This window comes from Coregonus clupeaformis, unplaced genomic scaffold (genome assembly GCF_020615455.1).
Source record: "Coregonus clupeaformis isolate EN_2021a unplaced genomic scaffold, ASM2061545v1 scaf0005, whole genome shotgun sequence".
NCBI lineage: Eukaryota > Metazoa > Chordata > Actinopteri > Salmoniformes > Salmonidae > Coregonus > Coregonus clupeaformis.
The window spans coordinates 1,303,425-1,329,051 of NW_025533460.1; the positions used below are offsets into that span (position 1 = coordinate 1,303,425).

General features: G+C 42.9%; 1 protein-coding gene across 5 annotated transcripts in view; it reads left to right on the forward strand.

The window, feature by feature from the left end:
- The window catches only part of LOC121577846 (SPRY domain-containing protein 3), a 78,651-nt gene that overhangs the window by 39,145 nt on the left and 13,879 nt on the right, over positions 1–25,627 (forward strand). The window lies entirely within an intron of this gene.

The window sequence follows — 25,627 nt, forward strand, 5'->3', positions numbered from 1 at the left end:
AAAAACAACTTTATATCGAAGGAGCACCTTTGATTTGACGACCTGCACATGCTCAGTTCGGCGCGAGACGACCATTAAACCTGATGACACGTTTCTGTGCATGAGCTTAGCTAGCCAACGTCGCCATCACATCGCCTACAAGCGTGATCTGGGATTTCTATTGGAGAAGCAGTTTCTACATACACTACATGGCCAAAAGTAAATTTGTGAATTCGGCTATTTCAGCCACACCCGTTGCTGACAGGTGTATAAAATTGAGCACACCGCCATGCAATCTCCATAGACAAACATTGGCAGTAGAATGGCCCATACTGAAGAGCTCAGTGACTTTCAACGTGGCACCGTCATAGGATGCCACCTTTCCAACAAGTCAGTTCGTCATATTTCTGCCTTGCTAGAGCTGCCCCGGTCAACTGTTTATTTATTTATTTATTTTATTTATTTTTATTTCACCTTTATTTAACCAGGTAAGCCAGTTGAGAACAAGTTCTCATTTACAACTGCGACCTGGCCAAGATAAAGCAAAGCAGTGCGATAAAAACAACAACACAGAGTTACATATGGGGTCAAAAAACAAAGTCAAAAATACAACAGAAAATATATATACAGTGTGTGCAAATGTAGCAAGTTATGGAGGTAAGGCAATAAATAGGCTATAGTGCAAAATAATTACAATTAATATTAACACTGGAATGCTAGATGTGCAAGAGATTATGTGCAAATAGAGATACTGGGGTGCAAAAGAGCAAAATAAATAACAATATAGGGATGAGGTAGTTGGGTGGGCTCATTTCAGATGGGCTGTGTACAGGTGCAGTGATCGGTAAGGTGCTCTGACAACTGATGCTTAAAGTTAGTGAGGGAGATAAGTGTCTCCAGCTTCAGAGATTTTTGCAATTCGTTCCAGTCATTGGCAGCAGAGAACTGGAAGGAATGGCAGCCAAAGGAGGTGTTGGCTTTGGGAATGACCAGTGAGATATACCTGCTGGAGCGCAGACTACGGGTGGGTGCTGCTATGGTGACCAATGAGCTAAGATAAGGCGGGGATTTGCCTAGCAGTGATTTATAGATAGCCTGGAGCCAGTGGGTTTGACGACGAACATGTAGTGAGGACCAGCCAACAAGAGCGTACAGGTCACAGTGGTGGGTAGTGTATGGGGCTTTGGAGACAAAACGGATGGCACTGTGATAGAGTACATCCAAAAAGAGTAGAGTGTTGGAGGCTATTTTGTAAATGACATCGCCGAAGTCAAGGATCGGTAGGATAATCAGTTTTACGAGGGCATGTTTGGCAGCATGAGTGAAGGAGGCTTTGTTGCGAAATAGGAAGCCGATTCTAGATTTAATTTTGGATTGGAGATTCTTAATGTGAGTCTGGAAGGAGAGTTTACAGTCTAACCAGACACCTAGGTATTTGTAGTTGTCCACATACTCTAGGTCAGACCCGTCAAGAGTGGTGATTCTAGTCGGGTGGGCGGGTGCCAGCAGCGTTCGATTGAAGAGCATACATTTAGTTTTACTAGTGTTTAAGAGCAGTTGGAGGCTACTGAAGGAGTGTTGTATGGCATTGAACCTCGTTTGGAGGTTTGTTAACACAGTGTCCAATGAAGGGCCAGATGTATACAAAATGGTGTCGTCTGCATAGAGGTGGGTCTGAGAGTCACCAGCAGCAAGAGCGACATCATTGATATACACAGAGAAAAGAGTCGTCCCAAGAATTGAACCCTGTGGCACCCCCATAGAGACTGCCATAGGTCCAGACAACAGGCCCTCCGATTTGACACATTGAACTCTATCTGAGAAGTAGTTGGTGAACCAGGCGAGGCAGTCATTTGAGAAACCAAGGCTATTTAGTCTGCCAATAAGAATGCGGTGGTTGACAGAGTCGAAAGCCTTGGCCAGGTCGATGAAGACGGCTGCACAGTACTGTCTATTATCGATCGCGGTTATAATACCGTTTAGGACCTTGAGCGTGGCTGAAGTGCACCCATGACCAGCTCGGAAACCGGATTGTATAGCGGAGAAGGTACGGTGGGATTCGAAATGGTGGGATTGCGACAATTTCGGCGGCTAGTTTTAGAAAGAAAGGGTCCAGATTGTCTAGCCCAGCTGATTTGTAGGGGTAACTGTAAGTGCTGTTATTGTGAAGTGGCAACATCTAGGAGCAACAACGGCTCAGCAGCGAAGTGGTAGGCCACACAAGCTCACAGAACGGACCGCCAAGCGCTTAAGCGTGTAGCGCATAAAAATTGTATGTCCTCTGCTGCAACACTCACTACTAAGTTCCAAACTGCCTCTGGAAGCAACGTCAGCACAATAACTCTTTGTCGGGAGCTTCATGAAATGGGTTTCCATGGACGAGCAGCCACACACAAGCCTAAAATCACCATGCGCAATGCCAAGCGTCGGCTGGAGCGGTGTAAAGCTCGCCGCCATTGGACTCTGGAGCAGTGGAAACGCGCTCCCTGGAGTGATGAATCACGCTTCACCATATGGCAGTCTGATGGACAAATCTGGGTTTGGCGGATGCCAGGATAACCCTACCTGCCCCAATGCATAGTGCCAACTGTAAAGTTTGGTGGAGGAGGAACAATGGTCTGGGGCTGTTTTTCATGGATCGGGCTAGGCCCCTTAGTTCCAGTGAAGGGAAATCTTAACGCTATAGCATACAATGACCTTTTAGACGATTCTGTGCTTCCACCTTTGTGGAAACAGCCCTTTCCTGTTTCAGCATGACAATGCCCCCGTGCACAAAGCGAGGTCCATACAGAAATGGTTTGTCGAGATTGGTGTGGAAGAACTTGACTGGCCTGCAGAGAGCCCTGACCTCAACCCCATCAAACACCTTTGGGATGAATTGGAACGCCGACTGCAAGCCAGGCCTAATCACCCAACATCAGTGCCCGACCTCACTAATGCTCTTGTGGCTGAATGGAAGCAAGTCACCGCAGCAATGTTCCAACATCTAGTGGAAAGCCTTCCCAGAAGAGTGGAGGCTGTTATAGCAGCAAAGGGGGGACCAACTCCATATTAATACCCATGATTTTGGAATGAGATGTTTAATGAGCAGGTGTCCACATACTTTTGACCATGTAGTATATCTTCATACTAAACCATCTTTGGTTAGGTTGACAGTTAGCATTTTCTCATATCATTAAGATAACTTTCTCATATCATTGGGATGATTATTTTGGGATGGTTACTTTGCTTTTTGAGAAAAAGTGGAGTGTCTGCCCATAGGTATGTAAAGTGATAGGTCACTCCAAAATCAGCGTGTACTCCACATTTTAATATTTTTAAATGTTTGAAAATGAACATTAAGCTCAGTGTCCAAAATAAGTATGTAAAACAAGTCCGTTAAACGAGTGATTTCTTTTCCACACTAGTTTAAGGTAAGTCACTCTAATTTGGTGAAACGTATTTCAGTTCACTGTATTGGTTTCTTCAACGCTGCTGGCACCCGCCCACCCGACTAGAATCACTACTGTTGACGGGTCTGACCTAGAGTATGTGGACAACTACAAATACCTAGGTGTCTGGTTAGACTGTAAACTCTCCTTTCAGACTCACATTAAGCATCTCCAATCCAAAGTTAAATCTAGAATCGGCTTCCTATTTCGCTACAAAGCCTCCTTCACTCATGCTGCCAAACATGCCCTCGTAAAATGGACTATCCTACCGATCCTTGACTTCGGCGATGGCATTTACAAAATAGCCTCCAACACTCTACTCAGCTAATTTGATGTAGTCTATCACAGTGCCATCCGTTTTGTCACCAAAGCTTTTTTTTTTTTTTTCATTTAGCAGACGCTCTTATCCAGAGCGACTTACAGGAGCAATTAGGGTTAAGTGCCTTACTCAAGGGCACATCGACAGATTTTTCACCTAGTCGGCTCGGGGATTAGAACCAGCGACCTTTCGGTTACTGGCACTACGCTCTTAACCACTAAGCTACCTGCCGCCCCACCACAAGCTTCATATACTACCCACCACTGTGACCTGTACGCTCTTGTTGGCTGGTCCTCACTACATATTCGTCGCCAAACCCACTGGCTCCAGGCCATCTATAAATCACTGCTAGGCAAATCTCCACCTTATCTTAGCTCATTGGTCACCATAGCAACACCCACCCGTAGTATGTGCTCCAGCAGGTATATCTCACTGGTCATCCCCAAAGCCAACACCTCCTTTGGCCGCCATTCCTTCCAGTTCTCTGCTGCCAATGACTGGAACGAACTGCAAAAATCTCTGAAGCTGGAGACACTTATCTCCCTCACTAACTTTAAGCATCAGTTGTCAGAGCACCTTACCGATCACTGCACCTGTACACAGCCCATCTGAAATTAGCCCACCCAACTACCTCATCCCCATATTGTTAATTATTTTGCTCATTTGCACCCCAGTATCTCTATTTTCACATCATCTCTTGCACATCTATCATTCCAGTGTTAATACTAATTGTAATTATTTTGCACTATGGCCTATTTATTGCCTTACCTCCATAACTTGCTACATTTGCACACACTGTATATATATTTTCTGTTGTATTTTTGAGTTTGTTTTGTTTTACCCCATATGTAACTCTGTGTTGTTGTTTTTATCGCACTGCTTTGCTTTATCTTGGCCAGGTCGCAGTTGTAAATGAGAACTTATTCTCAACTGGCTTACCTGGTTAAATAAAGGTGAAATAAAAATAAAAATAAATATTAGCCTTCCCTTTCCTCGCTCTCGTTCACTCTCGCTCCCTTACTCTTTTCCTGCTGTGTCGGCCGTTGTTCCAGGAAACAGTACATCTGAGACCCATTGTAGGACAGGTGGTGCCCAGCTCTGTTTGTGTGTCTTTAGATGGGTGTTGAAATGTACCGACACACTTAAAGAAGTGTAGTGGTGCAGCGGCCAATGGAGCAGAGCATGCAAGGATACAGTAACAGTACAGGGGGGCCAATGGGCCATTTCCTGCAGAATCAGTGTGTTGGTACAACGCAGGGCTGGAAAAGCTGCCCTCGCTCTACACAAGATATTAATAGACTAACTACTCACATCAGAGAAAAGATCTGAATATTAACTTTTGACAAACAATAGGGATTTGCTGTTGGTTCTATCAATAAGTTGTCATACAGAGTGAGAATGATGGTAAAATAAATGGGTCAGGAAATGTAGACTATGAGACAGCCATGGCAGGAGTCACATAGTAAGGACAGACACTCCTGTATCAGTTGGAGAATGTAGCCAGCCTCTGTACAGTAATTGTACAGTACTTGAGTGCATAGGAGGGTATGAATGAAGTAGACACATGACTGTATCAGAAATACTGTAAAACTGCCAATGATTTATGGCGTGAATATCTGTTGTGGTTGGATGCTGTTGGTATAAAAAGGAAGGGATGCCATGGGGGCAGGATATTGACTTTGCTGGGGGTAATTTTCCATGTCTCACTCAGACACAGCAATTGTTAGGCTACCTCTCTCGGCAGCCTTGTGTCTTTCCCTTTTCTGTCTGTCTGATTGTCTGTCTCCCCCTCTGTCTCCCCCTCTGTCTCCCCCTCTGTCTCCTCTGTCTGTCTCTCCCCCAATATCTCCCCGTCTGTCTGTCTCCCTCTGTCCCGCTCTCCCTTTCCTGTCTGGGTCTCACCCTCTCTTGGTCTATATGTGTCTCTCTTTGTCTCTCGTTCTGATGTAGATTTATGATGGGGGGTTGTCTGTCTGGTAGTATCTGTCATGAGGCAGGCTGTTGGGCTGGTGTTGGACTCAGTGGGGAGACACACCATACCTGCATTAGTATGGGGGGGGTAGAAGGGTTGTGCAGGGTTAGGGAGTGCAGCTGAATGGCCCTGGGGCAGGCAAGGCAAACCTGCATACCTCCTTCACTTTTAATTACAACCCCATACCGCGTCACCTCAACACCCAAAAACCACTGTCCGTCCATACATCCAACTGCTGTCCGAAACCCTGTCTCCACTTTACATTGTCCCTGGCAATCCCAGCCACACCACTCACACACTTCCCAAATGTGGAGACAGCAGCCAATTACTTTTTTGGTAGGCTAAATCCAAAGCCTGGAAAGGAAAAATAGATTCTAGCATCTGATCTTAAAGCAGGATGTCGTGTCCTGATATGTCACACCTCGTGAAATATAGTGGAGAACATGATTAGATTATTCTGAAAATATTCTAGTCGTATTCATGCCAGGGTGGGAACTCCTCATGCAGGATGTGTGGAAAGTCTGTGTGTGGGTCTGTCTGCAGTGCTTGCCTGTGTGAGTGTGGATCTGTGGCTGGATGGATGCCTATTGTGTGTGTACGTGTACGTGTTGGCTCCAGCGTAGCATAGTACTGGTGTTAGGACTAAAACCTGCCTGGAGCGTTTTAAAACAATTATTGTATTAAGAGGTGGTGAAATACACGAGGAATGAAGGAGGTGTCGACACAGAACTGCATGGTTATGTTTTCACAGAACTGCATGGTTATGTTTTGCACAGATGATGAAACCGTCTCCCACATAACATTGCTGATGTGTGGCATCCTGCAAAGGTTGGCTAGATGGTGGCTAGACATGATGAAAAATAAAAATAAAATAAAAATATTTAAAAAAAACATGATTGTGGGCACAGCCCTGACTTGCCCATGGTGTAGGAAGGATAACCATTGGGCTGAGGCATACAATCTCTGTTTTAAGAGGAACCAGTTCTACACACAATACCCCATAATTTAAAATGAAGTACAGAAATATCTAATTTACATAGATATTCACACCCCTAAATCAATACTTTGTAGAAGCATCTTTGGCAGCGATTACAGCGGTGAGTCTTTCTGGATAAGAGAAAATGTATGCTTCATCCGAAAATGTGGTCGGAGGCTGTACGTCATCTGTACGTCATCGCCGTACGCCTCCCAAATTTTGTAACAATGCGGAAGGCTCCGTATAGCTCCGCATTGACATGATTGGTTGACAACTTCCTTCACAACAGCTCTGCGCTGCTCTCCGAAGTGCAAGAAGTATGACTGCCCTGACTTCTGCAGAGGCAGTCTCACCCTAAATGCTGCACGGCCAATGCAGACGTCGGATTGACCATGCAGCGCCTTTAAGTCTGAGAGCTTTCCACAGCTGGATTGTGCAAACTTTGCCCATTTATTCTTTTAAAAATTCTTCAAGCTCTGTCAAATTTGTTGTTGATCATCAGGGTGGGAAATTAACTTTTTGGTCCACAAGCCACTGTGGCAGGTAGATGAACAAATCTACCAGCCACTCAGATTTTTCACCAGCCAATTTTTTTTTACATTTCATAATTACACCAAAAATAACAAATGAACAGATGAGCATGCTTTCTAATGTTTCAAAAACAATACATGTATTACTAGTAAGAAGTAATGGGGTATATTGCTTAATTTCATTTCATTGTTGTGACCTGCGTCTTTTAACCAATGTATGTTAAAATATATAATTTAGATCCAATAATAAAAACAGATAAACAGTTCTACAACTGAATATCAAGAATCAACAAAGTGCCTGCCCTACCACAAAATGCTGAGTGATACAGCTTATTTATTATTATAGTTCAGGGCTCTACACTGACATTTTTTTCACTGAGTACATGATGTGCTCCTAAGTAGAAATGTAGAAGCACACAAATACATCTAGGAGAACAATGACTAAAAGTTCACGAATAAACGTTTTTGGGAGTGATCCATGCTCAATTAAGCACAATCATTAGGTGAGACAAAAATGTTTAGCTGGCCCTTTAAGGGACGGGCCGTTATCGTGGTAACTTGGGCACTCGCTTATCTGTGATGAAAAAAACTCAGACTGCAATGTCTTCCTAGCAACAGACAGTTGCAGCAAACTCAAACTAACATTGAAAAACAACATAGCATCTGAACAAAACGATGTAACTTGCCAAAAAACATGAGGACAAAGTCACACTTTAGTAGCCTTGTCAATTCGACCAACTTTTTAAAAACTGTTCTCAAATGCTCTGTGTGACCACCCGCCAACGTGGCTGTTGAAATATACATTCTTTCCAGCGAATTACAATATGTACCCGAAATTTGGCGGGTGTTAATTTCCAACCCTGTTGATCATTGCTAGACAACCATTTTCAGGTCTTGACATAGATATTTACATTACAGCATAAGAAACAGCCTTTTTTGTTAGGCTACTTTTTACATTTACATTTAAGTCATTTAGCAGACGCTCTTATCCAGAGCGACTTACAAATTGGTGCATTCAACTTATGATAGGCAGTGGGACAACCACTTTTTCAAGTAGATTTAAGTCAAAACTGTAACTCGGCCACTTAAGAACATTCACTGGCTTCTTTGTAAGCAACTCCAATGTAGATTTGGTCTTGTGTTTTAGGTTATTGTCCTTCTGAAAGGTGAATTAATCTCCCAGTGTCTGTTGGAAAGCAGACTGAACCAGGTTTTCCTCTAGGATTTTGCCTGTGCTTAGCTCCATTCGTTTTCTTTTTTAACCCTGAAAAACTCCCCATTCCGTAATGATTACAAGCATACCCATAACATGATGCAGCCACCACTATGCTTGAAAATATGGAGAGTGGTACTCAGTAATGTGTTGTATTGGATTTGCCACAAACATAACACTTTGTATTCAGGATAAATAGTGAATTGCTTTGCCACATTTTTTGCAGTATTACTTGAGTGCCTTATTGCAAACAGAATGCATGTTTTGGAATATTTGTATACTGTACAGGCTTTCTTCTTTTCACTCCATCAATAAGGTTAGTATTGTGGAGTAACTACAATGTTGTTGAGCCATCCTCAGTTTTCTCCTGTCACAGCCATTAAACTCTGTAACTGTTTTAATGTCACCATTGGCCTCATGGTGAAATCCCTGAGCGATTTCCTTCCTCTTCTGCAGCTGAGTTAGGAAGGATGCCTGGATCTTTGTAGTGACTGGGTGTATTGCTACATCATCCGAAGTATAATTAATAACTCACCATGCTAAAAGGAATATTCAATGTCTGCTTTTAAATTTTTTACCCGTCTACCAATAGGTGCCTTTCTTTGCGAGGCATTGGAAAACCTCACTGGTCTTTGTGGTTGAATCTGTGTTTGAAATTCACTGCTCGACTGAGGGACCTTACAGATAATGGTATATGTGGGGTACAGAGATGATGTAGTCATTCATGTTAAACACTATTATTGCACACAGAGTCCATGCAACTTATTATGTGACTTGTTAAGCAAATGTTTACTCCTGAACTTATTTAGGCTTGCCATAACAAAGGGATTGAATACTTATTGACCCAAGACATTTCAGATTTTCATATTCACTCACACACTTCCAAAATGTGGCGACCACGCCAAATTACTTTTTTTTGGTAGGCTAAATCCAAAGCAAGGAAAGGAAAAATAGATTCTGCCATCTGATGTTAAAGCAGGATGTCGTGTCCTGATATGTCACACCTCGTGAAATATAGTGGAGAACATGATTAGATTATTCTGAAAATATTATAGTCTTATTCATGCCAGGGTGGGAACTCCTCATGCGGGATATGTGGAAAGTCTGTGTGTGTGTGTGTGGGTCTGTCTGCAGTGCTTGCCTGTGTGAATGTGGGTCTGTGGCTGGATGGATGCCTATTGTGCATGACGCCTATGTGTAATATGTATTGCGTATATGTGTGTATACGTGTTAGCTCCAGCGTAGCATAGTGCTGGGGTGAGGGCTAAAACCTGCCTGGAGTGTTTTAAAACAATTATTGTATTAAGAGGTGGTGACATACCCGAGGAATGAAGGCGGTGTCGACACAGAACTGCATGGTTATGTTTTACTCAGATGATGAAATTGTCTCCCACATAACATTGCTGCTGTGAGGCATCCAGAAAAGGTAGGCTAGATGGTTGCTAGAAATGATTGTGGGCACGGCCTTGACTTGCCCATGGTGTAGGAAGGATACCCATTGGGCTGATGCTTACCATCTCCGTTTTAAGGGTAACCAGTTGAGGTTAGCACAGCTTGAGGTTAGCAGTTCCCGTTGTTGGTTAGTTAACTCTGGCTGACTTCTTTACAATACACCGTTATCCATTAGTTACAGCGAACGACAAAAATGTGGCTTCTGCTCCGTTCTCAACCCCCCCCAAACGGCAGACCTCACACATACAGTTGACTAGGGCTGTTGCGGTGACCGTATTACAGCCACACCGGCGGTCCCGAGTCATGAAGGCAGTCAAATTCCACGTGACCGTTTAGTCATGGTAATTAGGCTTCTCCAAGCTCTGATGCTGCTCATGGTCATTAGTAGCCTACCAAACTTGCTAACTGGATCCCATCAGCTTTCTATAGGCTAGGCCTACTATATTTATTTCTCAACTTTCCTAATATTAAGAACATTGCTGTTCTTTACAACAGGAGTATAGCCTACCTGGCTGGCATGAAAATGAATCACGGGAAAAGCGTCCTCCAGTCGCTATTTAAGTGCACAGATGACATGTATTTTTTTCCTGCTGCCCCTGTTTCGAGACAGGTGCATGATAATGGTCCATTCTAAATCAAAACAAATTTCACATATATTATTTAGTATATGTAAAGACAAGATTAAATCAAGAATAGTCTGATGGGTGACAATATTAGCCTATCACTTGTGAATGATGCCCAGCATAAGAAACAGCCTTTTTTGTTAGGCTACTTTTTACATTTACATTTAAGTCATTTAGCAGACGCTCTTATCCAGAGCGACTTACAAATTGGTGCATTCAACTTAGGATAGCCAGTGGGACAACCACTCCCCCCGTTTCGTTCTTTTTTTAAATGGGGGGGTGGGGGAGATGGGGGGGGGTTAAAGGATTACTGTTATACTATTCCAGGTATTCCTTAAAGAGGTAGGGTTTCAAGTGTCTCTAATCATAGTCGCACACCTCATGTAGCCTAGCCCATAGACCTATATGTTTTGATAAGGTTTGTATCACAACTAAAGTGGCCAAATAACTTCTTAAAATTAAGCACAATAATCTGCTTTACAAGTGGTTTAGAGCCTAACTGGCATACATAAGCAGCGAGTGAGTTTCGAGTTTGGGGAAGATAATTTAAACCATAAAAATGCACCTTTTTTTAATAAAAGCATTACATGCATAATCGCATTTGCGGTCACTTTTGATAATGGTGTTTTCCCGCTAATGGAACATTTCCGCTTTTAGCCTACTGCCATGTGCGCATTGCTGCGCTTATAATGTGAAGAAATAGCCTAATAGTTTATCAACATTTTAAGCTAAATGTTCTGATCTGTTGTGTCAGCCACATTGCATAAAAAAAGTTTTGGGGATGCTAGTAGTTGTATTACATTTTTACATTTTACATTTTTAGTCATTTAGCAGACGCTCTTATCCAGAGCGACTTACAGGAGCAATTAGGGTTAAGTGCCTTGCTCAAGGGTACATCGACAGATTTTTCACCTAGTCGGCTCGGGGTTTAGAACCAGCGACCTTTCGGTTACTGGCACAATGCTCTTAACCACTAAGCTACCTGCCGCCCGCCTATTGCATCCCACAACTGTCCCAGACTATGTTTGGAATATTTATTTATTGCACAGAATAGAATAGGTCGACTTTTGTACTATAGGGGATAGTAGATTGACATAGGCTAGTGCTTTTAATGTTCGTTAGGCCTACTCATCTTGTTGGCTGACGAAAAATAAATGTGGACAGTTCTTCCAATATCTTCAATATGCACTTCGGAATTAGATATGGACGTGCACAGTTACATCCCCGATGTGTCTGCCTTCACTTGTAGCCTGTGAGAAAGACCCGATCATGTGATGGAGAGCGCGCAGCACTCAGGGAGTGCTTTGGAGCGCGCAGCACTAAGAGAGAAGGGCACAGCAAAGGCATGGATAATTTTTTAGGGTGCATTACAGCCACAAAGGGGATGCTGCCGTGAAATTCGAGGCATTATCGAGTGCTTGTCAAATTGTGATTGAGAGACTAATGAAGTGTGTACAGCCTGCGCAAAAAACAAAGCAGAGCTCATGCCTTTCAAGCAACTTTTTAGAGCCGCATCATGCAGCCTTAAAATGTATAAAAAATCTAAACATATAGCCCAACATTTGTAGAACAACTAAAGTTACATTAATAACTCTAAATTAAGCATGTAGGAGTACCTATTTCTTTGTTAACCGCTCAACACAGAATAGCTGCATGTGCGCACTCCCTCAAATAGTTTGGAGAAAATATTTATATTTTATTCAGCGTTGTTCAATTGTATTCTTCATACTATAAAATAATATAAAATAATGCCACGGAATTCTAAACAAATCTTCTCTGCAAATTAACTAGTGTTGCCCACAGCCATTTGGCATAGCCACATCAGGACCTAACATAAGGACAACACAGAGTATGCTATTCCATTCTTCTGAAATAGACTACATTTTCTTCATATCAAAAAACAGAATAGTATTAAGTATTCAGACCCTTTGCTATGAGACTCAAAATTGAGCTCAGATGCATCCTGTTTCCATTGATCATCCTTGATGTTTCTACAACTTGATTGGAGTCCACCTGTGGTAAATTCAATTGATTGGACATGATTTGGAAAGGCACACCTGTCTATAAGGTCCCACAGTTGACAGTGCATATCAGAGCAAAAACCAAGCCATGAAGTCGAAGGAATTGTTTGTAGAGCTCCGAGACAGGATTGTGTCGAGGCACAGATCTGGGGAAGGGTAGCAAAACATTTCTGCAGCATTGAAGGTCCCCAAGAACACTGTGGTCTCCCTCAATCTTAAATGGAAGAAGTTTGGAACCACCAAGACTCTTCCTAGAGCTACCCGCCCGGCCAAACTGAGCAATCGGGGGAGAAGGGCCTTAGTCAGGGAGGTGACCAAGAACCTGATGGTCACTCTGACAGAGCTCCGGAGCTCCTCTGTGGACATGGGATCATGCTGTGGGGATGTTTTTCAGCGGCAGGGACTGGGAGACTAGTCAGGAAAGATGAACGGGGCAAAGTACAAAGAGATCCTTGATGAAAACCTGCTACAGGGCGCTCAGGACCTCAGACTGGGGCAAAGGTTCACCTTCCAACAGGACAACGACCCTAAGCACACAGCCAACACCAAAGCAGGAGTGGCTTCGGGACATGTCTCTGAATGTCCTTGAGTGGCCTTGGACTTGAACCCGATCGAACATCTCTGGAGAGACCTGAAAATAGCTGTGCAGCAACGCTCCCCATCCAACCTGACAGAGCTTGAGAGGATCTGCAGAGAAGAATGGGAGAAACTCCCCAAATACAGGTGTGCCATGCTTGTAGCGTCATAACCAAGAAGACTTGATGCTGTAATCGCTGCCAAAGGTGCTTCAACAAAGTACTGAGTAAAGTGTCTGAATACTTATGTATTCAGACATTTCCGTTTTTTAAATTTAATTTAATTTGCAAAAATGTATGTTTTTGCTTTGTCATTATGGGGTATTGTGTGTAGATGGATGAGGATTATTATTTTTAAATCCATTTTAGAATAAGGCTGTAACAAAATGTGGAAAAAGTCAAGGGGTCTGAATGCTTTCCGAATGCACTGTATATGAACTGTAACTCAGTACAATCATTTAAATTGTTGCATGTTGCGTTAATTTTTTTGTTCAGTATACATACTTCCTCTGTTAGCAACAGTCTAATGGCTTCATGAAACAGAGTCCCCTAAATTGACTCCACACTGAAATACTGAAATAAAAGTTAACAATGAGCTTATTGCCAATGTTAGGCTGTGTCTGTAGCTCTATTTGGCATATCCCATTAAAAAAAACAGCTTGTAAAGTGGCAAATTAAAGTAGCTCAGCCTTTTCTGTTTAGCTAGCTAAATTAGCCAGCCCAATTCTAATAACAGTTCAACTTTATCTAGCCTGTAGTTTATCATATTACCTTGGGCTCATATATTTGATTTAAATAATCAACTTTGCTTACCTTAATACATTGAAAAATAACGTGCTTATTGGTAGGCTACTTGCAAGTTGGTTCAACCACCATCCCCTTGTGTGGTCATGCTAGAATGGCAGTTGTTCTTTTAATCGGAATGGCAGTTACATTTTGAGTTGACCAAAATATTCTATATAGAACCCCTTTTTTATCTAAGTGTGTATGCTTTTATTAAACACATATCCTCTTGCTTCTAGCTAGCATTTAGTTTGCAACAGCACAGGTTTGTATGAACCTTGCTGTTTGCCACTCAGACCTTGGCAACAATGTCGCAAAATATGAATGAGATCTTCCCCTGCCATAGAGAGCTAACTGTGTCAGACGTCAGCTAGCCATTTTTCTGACCAGGTGAAATCATGCAGCAGCATCATTAATGTGGATATCAATCGTACTGGACTTCGACTGAAATAGGTGCAGGTACTCATTTTGGGTGTCGGTACTGTTTATAATTAGGTGCAGGAGCTCCAAAATACTTTTGAGCTAATATTATATAAAAGGAACAGGAGCTCAAGCAGTAGAACATTTGAGGTGCCAGTACTCGGCTCCGGTGAGCTCCTGCCCAAGTCAAGCACTGGATAAAAATGTCAATGCAAAACAGCTGAAACAAATTAAAAGGGAATGTTAGCTGTCATTTTAGAGTTTGATGTGACGACTGGGTTAGCTGTTGTTTTCAAAAATTCCCATTACACTCTGGAGTAGGGATAGAACCCTCAAGGTTCTTAGCCTTCACTGGGTATATATAGAGAACCTTTTTTATTAAAGGGTTCTTTAATCACTTCCAAAGAACTAAAAGGTTCTATATAGAACTCCAAATAACACTTTTTTTTTATAGGAGTCTAAGAGTCCTGCCATCTCCTCAGTGCCTCAAACCAGAGACATTGATGTATGTGTATCAAGGCACTAATTGTCCTTATTTCATGGAGTTTAGTAGTAGCTATTGAGGTTAGTGGCTCCAAACAATATTAGCTCTCCCCTTTAGAGTCAGTCACCCAATTGAGGTCCTTCCATCTCCTCAGTGCCTCCAACTAGGGATGTGGCATTCATTACATTTTGTCAGCCAGTTATTGTCATGGAAATGATTGCCGGTCTCAAGGTAATTGACCGTTAATTAACCTAAACACGTTTAGCATCTCCAGGCCTCCACGCATACAAGCCGCTGGTGTGCGCCTTTGGAACATCTACATTTGAAAAAGTATATTTAAATCTATTTAATATACACCATCAGGCAGATCTAAAGAAACATGATGATATGAAGAAAATGTATTTCAGAAGAACAGAATGGATTCATCCCCCTTGGCATATTTTCCTATTTTGTTGCATTACAGCCTGTAATTTAAATTGATTTTTATTTGGATTTCATGTAATGGACATACACAAAATAGTCCAAATTGGTGAAATGAAAAAAATAACTTCTAAACAATAAATAATGGAAAACTGGTGCGTGCATATGTATTTGCCCCCTTTGCTATGAAGCCACTAAATAAGATCTGGTGCAACCAATTACCTTCAGAAGTCACATAATTAGTTAAATAAAGTCCACCTGTGTGCAATCTAAGTGTCACATGATCTCAGTATATATACACCTGTTCTGAAAGGCCCCAGAGTCTGCAACATCACTAAGCAAGGGGCACCACCAAGCAAGCGGCACCCTGAAGACCAAGGAGCACTCCAAACAGGTCAGGGACAAAGTGGAGAAGTACAGATCAGGGTTGGGTTATAAAATCATATCAGAAACTTTGAACATCCCACGGAGCACCATTTAAATCCATTATTAAAAAATTGAAGAATATGGCACTAATCAGGGCATTAATCAGAGAGGCAACAAAGAGACCAAAAATAACCCTGAAGGAGCTGCAAAGCTCCACAGCGGAGATTGGAGTATCTATCCATAGGACCACTTTAAGCCGTACACTCCACAGAGCTGGGCTTTACGGAAGAGTGGCCAGAAAAAATGCCATTGCTTAAAGAAAATAATAAGCAAACACGTTTGGTGTTTGCCAAAAGCCATGTGGGAGACTCCCCAAACATATGGAAGAAGGTACTCTGGTCAGATGAGACTAAAATTGAGCTTTTTGGCCATCAAGGAAAACGCTATGTCTGGCGCAAACCCAACACCTCTCATCACCCGACAACATCATCCCCACAGTGAAGCATGGTGGTGGCAGCATCATGCTGTGGGGATGTTTTTCATCGGCAGGGACTGAGAAACTGGTCAGAATTGAAGGAATGATGGTTGCGCTAAATACAGGGGAATTCTTGAGGGAAACCTGTTTCAGTCTTCCAGAGATTTGAGACTGGGACGGAGGTTCACCTTCCAGCAGGACAATGACCCTAAGCATACTGCTAAAGCAACACTTGAGTGGTTTAAGGGGAAACATTTAAATGTCTTGGAGTGGCCTAGTCAAAGCCCAGACCTCAATCCAATTGAGAATATGTGGTATGACTTAAAGATTGCTGTACACCAGTGGAACCCATCCAACTTGCGAGTATAGGCTATTGATGATTTGAAAAAGTCACAAAAAAAGCTTGCTCTATGTTCCTTGCCTCAGGCCTCACATGCTGTTCTCTCATCAAGTGATCATATTTTCACCCATCAGACTATTCTCAATGTAATGTTGTCTTTGCTAATATGTACAATTAGTTTCGATTTAGAATGGCCCATAATCGCATGGGCAGGGGGAAAAATACATCTAATTCATTTGCGAATGGAGGTCGCTTTCCACAGTTTGTTTTCCAATCATGCAGGGTAGGCTATTCCGGCTTTATAGCGGAGCATGTACTTAATATTAGCAGCTGAGAAATAAGTATGGTAAGAGCTGGGATCCTCCTCTTTTTAGTGGCACCCATCAAAACTCTGCTTTCACACAGGTAAAGCATATATACATTTCTGGGCTTATAAGAACACTTATTTCACACCACGCATCAACCACTATTTGAGGAGCATGCAGCCCCTCGCTGTGCGACAGGTGATATTCCGCCCAAACTCTGTATGCCATGGGCTCTCCAACCCTGTTCCTGTAGCTAACCAGTGCGTAATTTGGGAAACCAAGTGAAATCTGTTTGGGAACATCGATAGTAACATGTTTTCACAACTAAACATATTTCATTAAACTGTTGACAGCCCTTCTCTCTGCACGCTCGAGAAAGGAATGAAGGAGAGAGAAGAAATGGAAACGCACGTGGTGAGATATTCTGTAGCTAAAGATAATGTCAGCCTCATAATTATGAAAATATATCAAATGCCGTATTATAGTAGGCTATTCAAAATCAAATACAAATTCACTGTAATTGTAGGCTAACTGTAAGCTGCCCTTCACAATCAATGAACCAACAGCATTGTCTAGGCCTATACGTTCTCTCCCAGACTCATGAATAGAAAGTTTGGAGCGTAGCGTAATGTAACCAGTCCATCAAGTATGCATAATAAAACAGTCCACACTCAGAGGCGATAACTATAATATTTTGTGTAGGCTAGACCAATTATTTACCAAAGACATTTTAAATCTTTTTTTTCTTTTTAAAAATGTTTTTCTGCCATGCATAATAGGCCTATGGGTAATAGGCCTATTTTTTTTAATTAAGATGTTTTTTCCTGGCTTGGGCTCATATATAGGCTTATACATATGCATAAGCTCTAATATGCGTACAGTGCATTCGGAAAGTATTCAGACCCCTTCACCTTTTCTACATTTTGTTACGTTACAGCTTTATTGCAAATGTATTCACAAAAAAAGTATTCAGACCCTTTACTCAGTACTTTGTTGATGCACCTTTGGCAGCCATTACAGTCTTGAGTCTTCTTGGGTATGATGCTACAAGCTTGGCACACCTGTATTTGGGGAGTTTCTCCCATTCTTCTCTGCAGATCCTCTCAAGCTCTGTCAGGTTGGATGGGGAGCGTTGCTGCACAGCTATTTTCAGGTCTCTCCAGAGATGTTCGATCGGGTTCAAGTCCGGGCTCTGGCTGGGCCACTCAAGGACATTCAGAGACTTGTCCCAATGGCACTCCTGCATTGTCTTGGCTGTGTGCTTAGGGTTGTTGTCCTTTTGGAAGGTGAACCTTCGCCCCAGTCTGAGGTCCTGAGCGCTCTGGAGCAGGTTTTCATCAAGGATCTCACTGTACTTTGCTCCGTTCATCTTTCCCTCGATCCTGACTAGGCTCCCAGTCCCTGCCAATGAAAAACATCCCAACAGCATGATGCTGCCACCACCATGCTTCACCGTAGGGAAGGTATTGGCCAGGTGATAAGCGGTGCCTGGTTTCCTCCAGACGTGACGCTTGGCATTCAGGCCAAAGAGTTCAATCTTGGTTTCATCAGACCAGAGAATCTTGTTTCTCATGGTCTGAGAGTCCTTAAGGTGCCTTTTGAGTCTTGGTGGTTCCAAACTTTTTCCATTTAAGAATGATGGAGGCCACTGTGTTCTTGGGGACCTTCAATGCTGCAGACATTTTTTGGTACCCCTTCCCCAGATCTGTGTCTCGACACGATCCTGTCTCGGAGCTCTACGGACAATTCCTTTGACCTTATGGCTTGTTTTTTTTCTCTGACATGCACTGTCAACTGTGGGACCTTATATAGACCGGTGTGTGCCTTTCCAAATCATGTCCAATCAATTTAATCTACCACTGGTGGACTCCAATCAAGTTGAAGAAACATCTCAAGGATGATCAATGGAAGCAGGATGCACCTGAGCTCAATTTCGAGTCTCATAGCAAAGGGTCTGAATACTTATGTAAATAAGGTATTTAAAAATATATATTTACATTTACAAAAATATCTAAAAACCTGTTTTCGCTTTGTCATTATGCGGTATTGTGGATTGATGAGGAAAAAATATAATTTTATCCATTTTAGAATAAGGCTGTAACTTAACAAAATCTGTAAAAAGTGAAGGGGTCTGAGTGTTTTGAATTAATTGTCACCTTAGAAAGCACTGTCCATTTCCTTGTTTGGCTTTGAAACAACATCCACAACGACCATGTTTTCCACTCAGTTTAAACCTTTCTTCAAATTGATCTATCACAGTGAGGTGAGATTGAAAAGCATGAGACTGTTTTGATGATAAGTGTTTGTTGTGATTTTAGATAGCATTTGCAATGATGTCAGAGTGGTTAGAGGGACAATAGAGTGTTGAGTACCAGGCCATTAGCAACCTGATGGTCGGTAGCGAGTTGGATACTACCAAAGCATGTCCAGAGTGCATAAGAGGAGATTACCGTGACTCAACGGTCACGTGGAATTTGACTGCGGTCATGACTCATAACTGCCGGTGTGGCGGTAATACAGTCACCACAACAGCCCTACCTCCAATGCCACATCTGCCCTCAGAATGACCTTATTTGCTCTGGTAATGACTGGTTGTTCACTACGGACCGGAGTGATCTGTCAAGATGACATGCTAAAAGACATACAGTATGTATGGGAACACACATATTTATGAGAACATGGAAGATAAGCAAAATGAGATTCCACTCTGCAGAGCCATAGGTAAACTTAGACTCTGTTTGAAACTTTGTCTAACACAGGTATGTCACAATTTTGAACTAGGCCTGGCACAATTTTCCCATCAACTCTTGCAGCATCTTTTAGTCAATCTATAATGCTAGAGATGACTCTACCTGACATGATGCCTATGGCCTCAGGGGCATCTAAATAAATAAATAAACACAGCCTTCTCACTGCACCTGTTGCTAGGGCAGCGAGCGGTTCAACAAAATAAGACCTTTACAATGCCAACATCCCTCTACACACACTCACTCACACACACACACCTTGAGGATCAGAGAGAGAGCGATTTGAGGATCAGAGAGAGAGAGAGCGATTTAGCGATCTGTCATCACACCCACCGGATCCTTCTGACTGCTACAGTGAGGGCCAGCTATGGTAAATGTGACCACACACACAGACACACACACTCTATTACTCCGCATCAAGAAGGTGTCATTAGACCTATGAGCCCTACTTGTTCGTCAAAGAAGCAGATGTAACCGTTGTGAAATGGCTAGCTAGTTAGCGGTGTGCGCTAGTAGCGTTTCAATCGGTGACGTCACTCGCTCTGAGACCTTGAAGTAGTTTCCCTTGGTCTGCAAAGGCCACAGATTTTATGGAGCGATAGCCGGAGAAGATGGCTGCCGTTTTACAGCCCTCTAACCAATTGTACTATTATGTGTGTTTTTCCGCGTTATTTGTAATTTATTTTGTACATAATGTTTCTGCCATCGTCTCTTATAACCAAAAAGAGCTTCTGGATATCAGGACAGCGATTACTCACCTCCTATTGGACGAAGATTTTTTCTTCAACGAGGCGGCCGCGAAGGATATCATACAGACACCCGACAAGGCCCAAATTCGCGTGAGGAAGAGACGGAGATATCGTGGACGTAGATCGGGGTGCCTTGTAAGGATCCGACGGCGAGCGAGTAAACTGCCTCTTCCATCAATCCTATTAGCCAACGTTCAATCATTTGAAAATAAATTGGATGACCTAAGATTACGGTTATCCTACCAACGGGACATTAAAAACTATAATATCTTATGTTTCACCGAGTCGTGGCTGAACGACGACATGGATATCATACAGCTAGCGGGCTATACGCTACATCGGCAGGATAGAACGGCTGACTCCGGTAAGACAAGGGGTGGCGGTCTGTGTATATTTGTAAACAACAGCTGGTGCACAAAATCAAATACTAAGGAAGTCTCGAGGTTTTGCTCGCCTGAGGTAGAGTATCTTATGATAAGCTGTAGACCACACTATTTACCAAGAGAGTTTTCATCTATATTTTTCATAGCTGTCTATTTACCACCACAAACCAATGCTGGCATTAAGGTTGCACTGAATGAGTTGTACAAGGCCATAAATCAACAGGAAAACGCTCATCCAGATGCAGCGCTCCTAGTGGCCGGGACTTTAATGCAGGGAAACTTAAATCCGTTCTACCTAATTTCTACCAGCATGTTAAATGTGCAACCAGAGGAAAAAAAACTCTAGACCACCTTTACTCCACACACAGAGACGCATACAAAGCTCTCCCTCGCCCTCCATTTGGCAAATCTGACCATAACTCTATCCTCCTGATTCCTGCTTATAAGCAAAAACTAAAGCAGGAAGCACCAGTGACTCGGTTAATAAAAAAGTGGTCAGATGACGCAGATGCTAAGCTACAGAACTGTTTTGCTAGCACAGACTGGAACATGTTCCGGGATTCTTCAGACAGCATTGAGGAGTACACCACATCAGTCACTGGCTTCATCAATAAGTGCATCGATGATGTCGTCCCCACAGTGACCGTACGTACATACCCCAACCAGAAGCCATGGATTACAGGAAACATCCGCACTGAGCTAAAGGGTAGAGCTGCCGCTTTCAAGGAACGGGACTCTAACCCGGACGCTTATAAGAAATCCCGCTATGACCTCCGACGAACCATCAAACAGGCAAAGAGTCAATACAGGACTAAGATTGAATCGTACTACACTGGCTCTGATGCTCGTCGGATGTGGCAGGGCTTGAAAACTATTACAGACTACAAAGGGAAGCACAGCCGCGAGCTGCCCAGTGACACAAGCCTACCAGACGAGCTAAACCACTTCTATGCTCGCTTCGAGGCAAGCAACACTGAAGCATGCATGAGAGCACCAGCTGTTCCGGATGACTATGTGATCACGCTCTCCGTAGCCGATGTGAGTAAGACTTTTAAGCAGGTCAACATTCACAAGGCCGCAGGGCCAGACGGATTACCAGGACGTGTACTCCGAGCATGTGCTGACCAACTGGCAAGTGTCTTCACTGACATTTTCAACATGTCCCTGACTGAGTCTGTAATACCAACATGTTTCAAGCAGACCACCATAGTCCCCGTGCCCAAGGACTCTAAGATAACCTGCCTAAATGACTACCGACCCGTAGCACTGACGTCTGTAGCCATGAAGTGCTTTGAAAGGCTGGTCATGGCTCACATCAACAGCATTATCCCAGAAACCCTAGACCCACTCCAATTTGCATACCGCCCCAACAGATCCACAGATGATGCAATCTCTATTGCACTCCACACTGCCCTTTCCCACCTGGACAAGAGGAACACCTACGTGAGAATGCTATTCATTGACTACAGCTCAGCATTCAACACCATAGTGCCCTCTAAGCTCATCACTAAGCTAAGGATCCTGGGACTAAACACCTCCCTCTGCAACTGGATCCTGGACTTCCTGACGGGCCGCCCCCAGGTGGTAAGGGTAGGTAACAACACATCTGCCACACTGATCCTCAACACGGGGGCCCCTCAGGGGTGCGTGCTCAGTCCCCTCCTGTACTCTCTGTTCACCCATGACTGCATGGCCAGGCACGACTCCAACACCATCATTAAGTTTGCCGACGACACAACAGTGGTAGGCCTGATCACCGACAACGATGAGACAGCCTATAGGGGAGGAGGTCAGAGACCTGGCCGTGTGGTGCCAGGACAACAACCTCTCCCTCAACGTGACCAAGACAAAGGAGATGATTGTGGACTACAGGAAAAAAAAGAGGACTGAGCACGCCCCCATTCTCATCGACGGGGCTGTAGTGGAACAGGTTGAGAGCTTCAAGTTCCTTGATGTCCACATCACCAATGAACTATCATGGTCCAAACACACCAAGACAGTCGTGAAGAGGGCACGACAAAGCCTATTCCCCCTCAGGAGACTGAAAAGATTTGGCATGGGTCCTCAGATCCTCAAAAAATTCTACAGCTGCACCATCGAGAGCATCCTGACTGGTTGCATCACCGCCTGGTATGGCAACTGCTTGGCCTCCGACCGCAAGTCACTACAGAGGGTAGTGCGTACGGCCCAGTACATCACTGGGGCCAAGCTTCCTGCCATCCAGGACCTCTATACCAGGCGGTGTCAGAGGAAGGCCCTCAAAATTGTCAAAGACTCCAGCCACCCTAGTCATAGACTGTTCTCTCTGCTACCGCATGGCAAGCGGTACCGGAGTGCCAAGTCTAGGTCCAAAAGACTTCTCAACAGCTTCTACCCCCAAGCCATAAGACTCCTGAACAGCTAATCATGGCTACCCGGACTATTTGCACTGCCCCCCACCCCATCCTTTTTACGCTGCTGCTACTCTGTTAATTATTTATGCATAGTCACTTTAACTCTACCCACATGTACATATTACCTCAACTAGCCGGTGCCCCGCACATTGACTCTGCAACGGTACCCCCCTGTATATATAGCCTCCCTACTGTTACTTTATTTTACTTCTGCTCTTTTTTTCTCAACACTTTTTTTGTTGTTTTATTTTTACTTTTTTTGTTAAAAATAAATGCACTGTTGGTTAAGGGCTGTAAGTAAGCATTTCACTGTAATGTCTGCACCTGTTGTATTCGGCGCATGTGACCAATATAATTTGATTTGATTTGATTTGATAGGTAACTATGCTTCGAGGGTGACTGTTGTCGATGTGTTCAGAGGGTCCATGGTTCAAGCCCAGGTTGGGGTGAGGAGAGGGACAGAAGCAACTCTGTAACACAGACATGATAGATGGGAAATACATTTAAATGGAAGAAATATCACGATCAAGTTCACATCTATCGATATTGTATTTTTCTTTTTTCTTCAAAGTTCAGAAGGTCAAGGTGAAGGAGGGAAGAATAGGAAGCTAAAATAGAAAGGTTGATAGAGAGTTGGCTGGTAAGCCGGTAATTGCTCTACAGAAAGGAAAGGGAAAAGAGTGGCGTTGACAGATTGTCGTAAAGTAATAATAATGATCATTTTTTCCCTGTGCTTTATTTACAGTACTTGTCTACTCTCTTTGCTAGTCAGGGCAGAGAGAAAGGGTCACACACAGTGCAGTCTGACACATACACCATGTACGTTAATCCTTTCACACCTCACAAGCATAAAATATCATGGCTGTTTTTGTATTTGTTTGAGGTGGGAACCATGGTTCTCTGGCAGATAAAGCATATCTAGAGAGTCAGGTCTACCCTAACTGATCCAGGTCACGTTGGATTAATGATTAGTTATTAATGCTTAATGTAGTTAGCAAATGACCAGGGAAACGAAGCTATGAGAGGATATGAGGTCATGAATCAGATAGACTACCTCATTGAGTTGTATTGATATGACCGTGCCCTCAGTGTGACCACAGATCAATGTTTGTTTGTGCTTGTTTTGTACTCTATCAGTGAGATGGCAGAGAGGAGTACCTTAGCTCCTCTGTTTTGTCATCTGGACTGGTAAACTGTTATGGTTCATTATGAACATCCTAATTTGCCACCACATGTTTGCTAGTCGACCATTTCATTCGTCACATTAGTTCCAACCTGGGAACACTTTCCTCAATGGACAATTACAGTACTCTACTCTGTACACTGATGTGTTCCTGTCATCCCTACAGATTCTGATCAAGTCATGCCAGATGGCTCCTGGCCCACCAGTCTGGTTGCAATCAGAGAGATTTTGTTACGTTTCAGAGGGTTTTACCTGGCGGGCCACAGGAGCCTTAGGCCTGTTCCAGTTGGATTGGCTCTATGATAAATGTGTATAAAAAGCACTACAGGAGGAGTCAAGTGGAACTGTTAAATTGAATAGACAGTCAAATTGATTCTCATGACCTGGCCTCTAAAAGCCTTCAAGAGCCCATGGCCTCATTGACCTCTCCTGCTGAAATATTCCTATCTGAGGGTTATGTGTGTGTGTCTGTACATGTCTACCTGATTCTGTAATTTCACAAGCGCCACAGAGAGAAGGTCTATTGTAACCTAAATCCTAAATTTGGCCAAAGGTACAAATGGTACATTTTAGGCTTGGGTGGTATACCGTATATACCATTTACAGGGGTACTTTGAAATACCCACAGTATGATTTTCAATACCGTACCCCAAAAAAAGTCACTTCCAAAATGATTGGCAACCTTGATGAGCAAAATACTATTTTGAGCTATATTGAATGCTCCAATTTTTTTGGACAGTTATATTATTTTATATTAATACAATTTCTCAGAGAAATACATTTTGTTTAAAGATAGGGGTCAAAATGATTGGCATCCCTGTTTGCAACACCTTTCAATAGGTCACCTTGCGAGGATAATGGCACTGAGCCTTTTTCTTAAAACAATTCTGAGATTGGAAAACAAGGGATCTTAGACCAGAAAGATCTTTATATAAACTAGGGTACCAGTGAGGATTTCCTACGCAGGACAACTTTTTACAGCTGTTAATAAGTCATTGATAATAATCTGCCTTTTTTTTTTTTATGTCATTACGTTAAGATATAAGGGGGGAACATAGTTATTCAATACAATTCACGAGTTGATTTCAAATATATGTTTAACCCTTTCTCATGGTTGGTGTCTTGAAGGATTTGTCCAAAATTGTGTGACATAAAATATAAATTTTCTGTCCTTGCATTTATGTCAGTGTAAGTTATCGTTATATCATACAGTGCATTCGGAAAGTATTCAGACCCCTTGACTGTTACATTACAGCCTTATTCTAAAACGGATTGAATCGTTTTTTCCCCTCATCAATCTACTCACAATACCCTATAATGACAAAGCAAAAATAGGTTTTTAGACATTTTTGCTAATGTATTAAAAATAGAAAACGGAAATATCACATTTACATAAGTATTCAGACCCTTTACGCAGTACTTTGTTGATGCACCTTTGGCAGCCATTACAGTCTTGAGTCTTCTTGGGTATGATGCTACAAGCTTGGC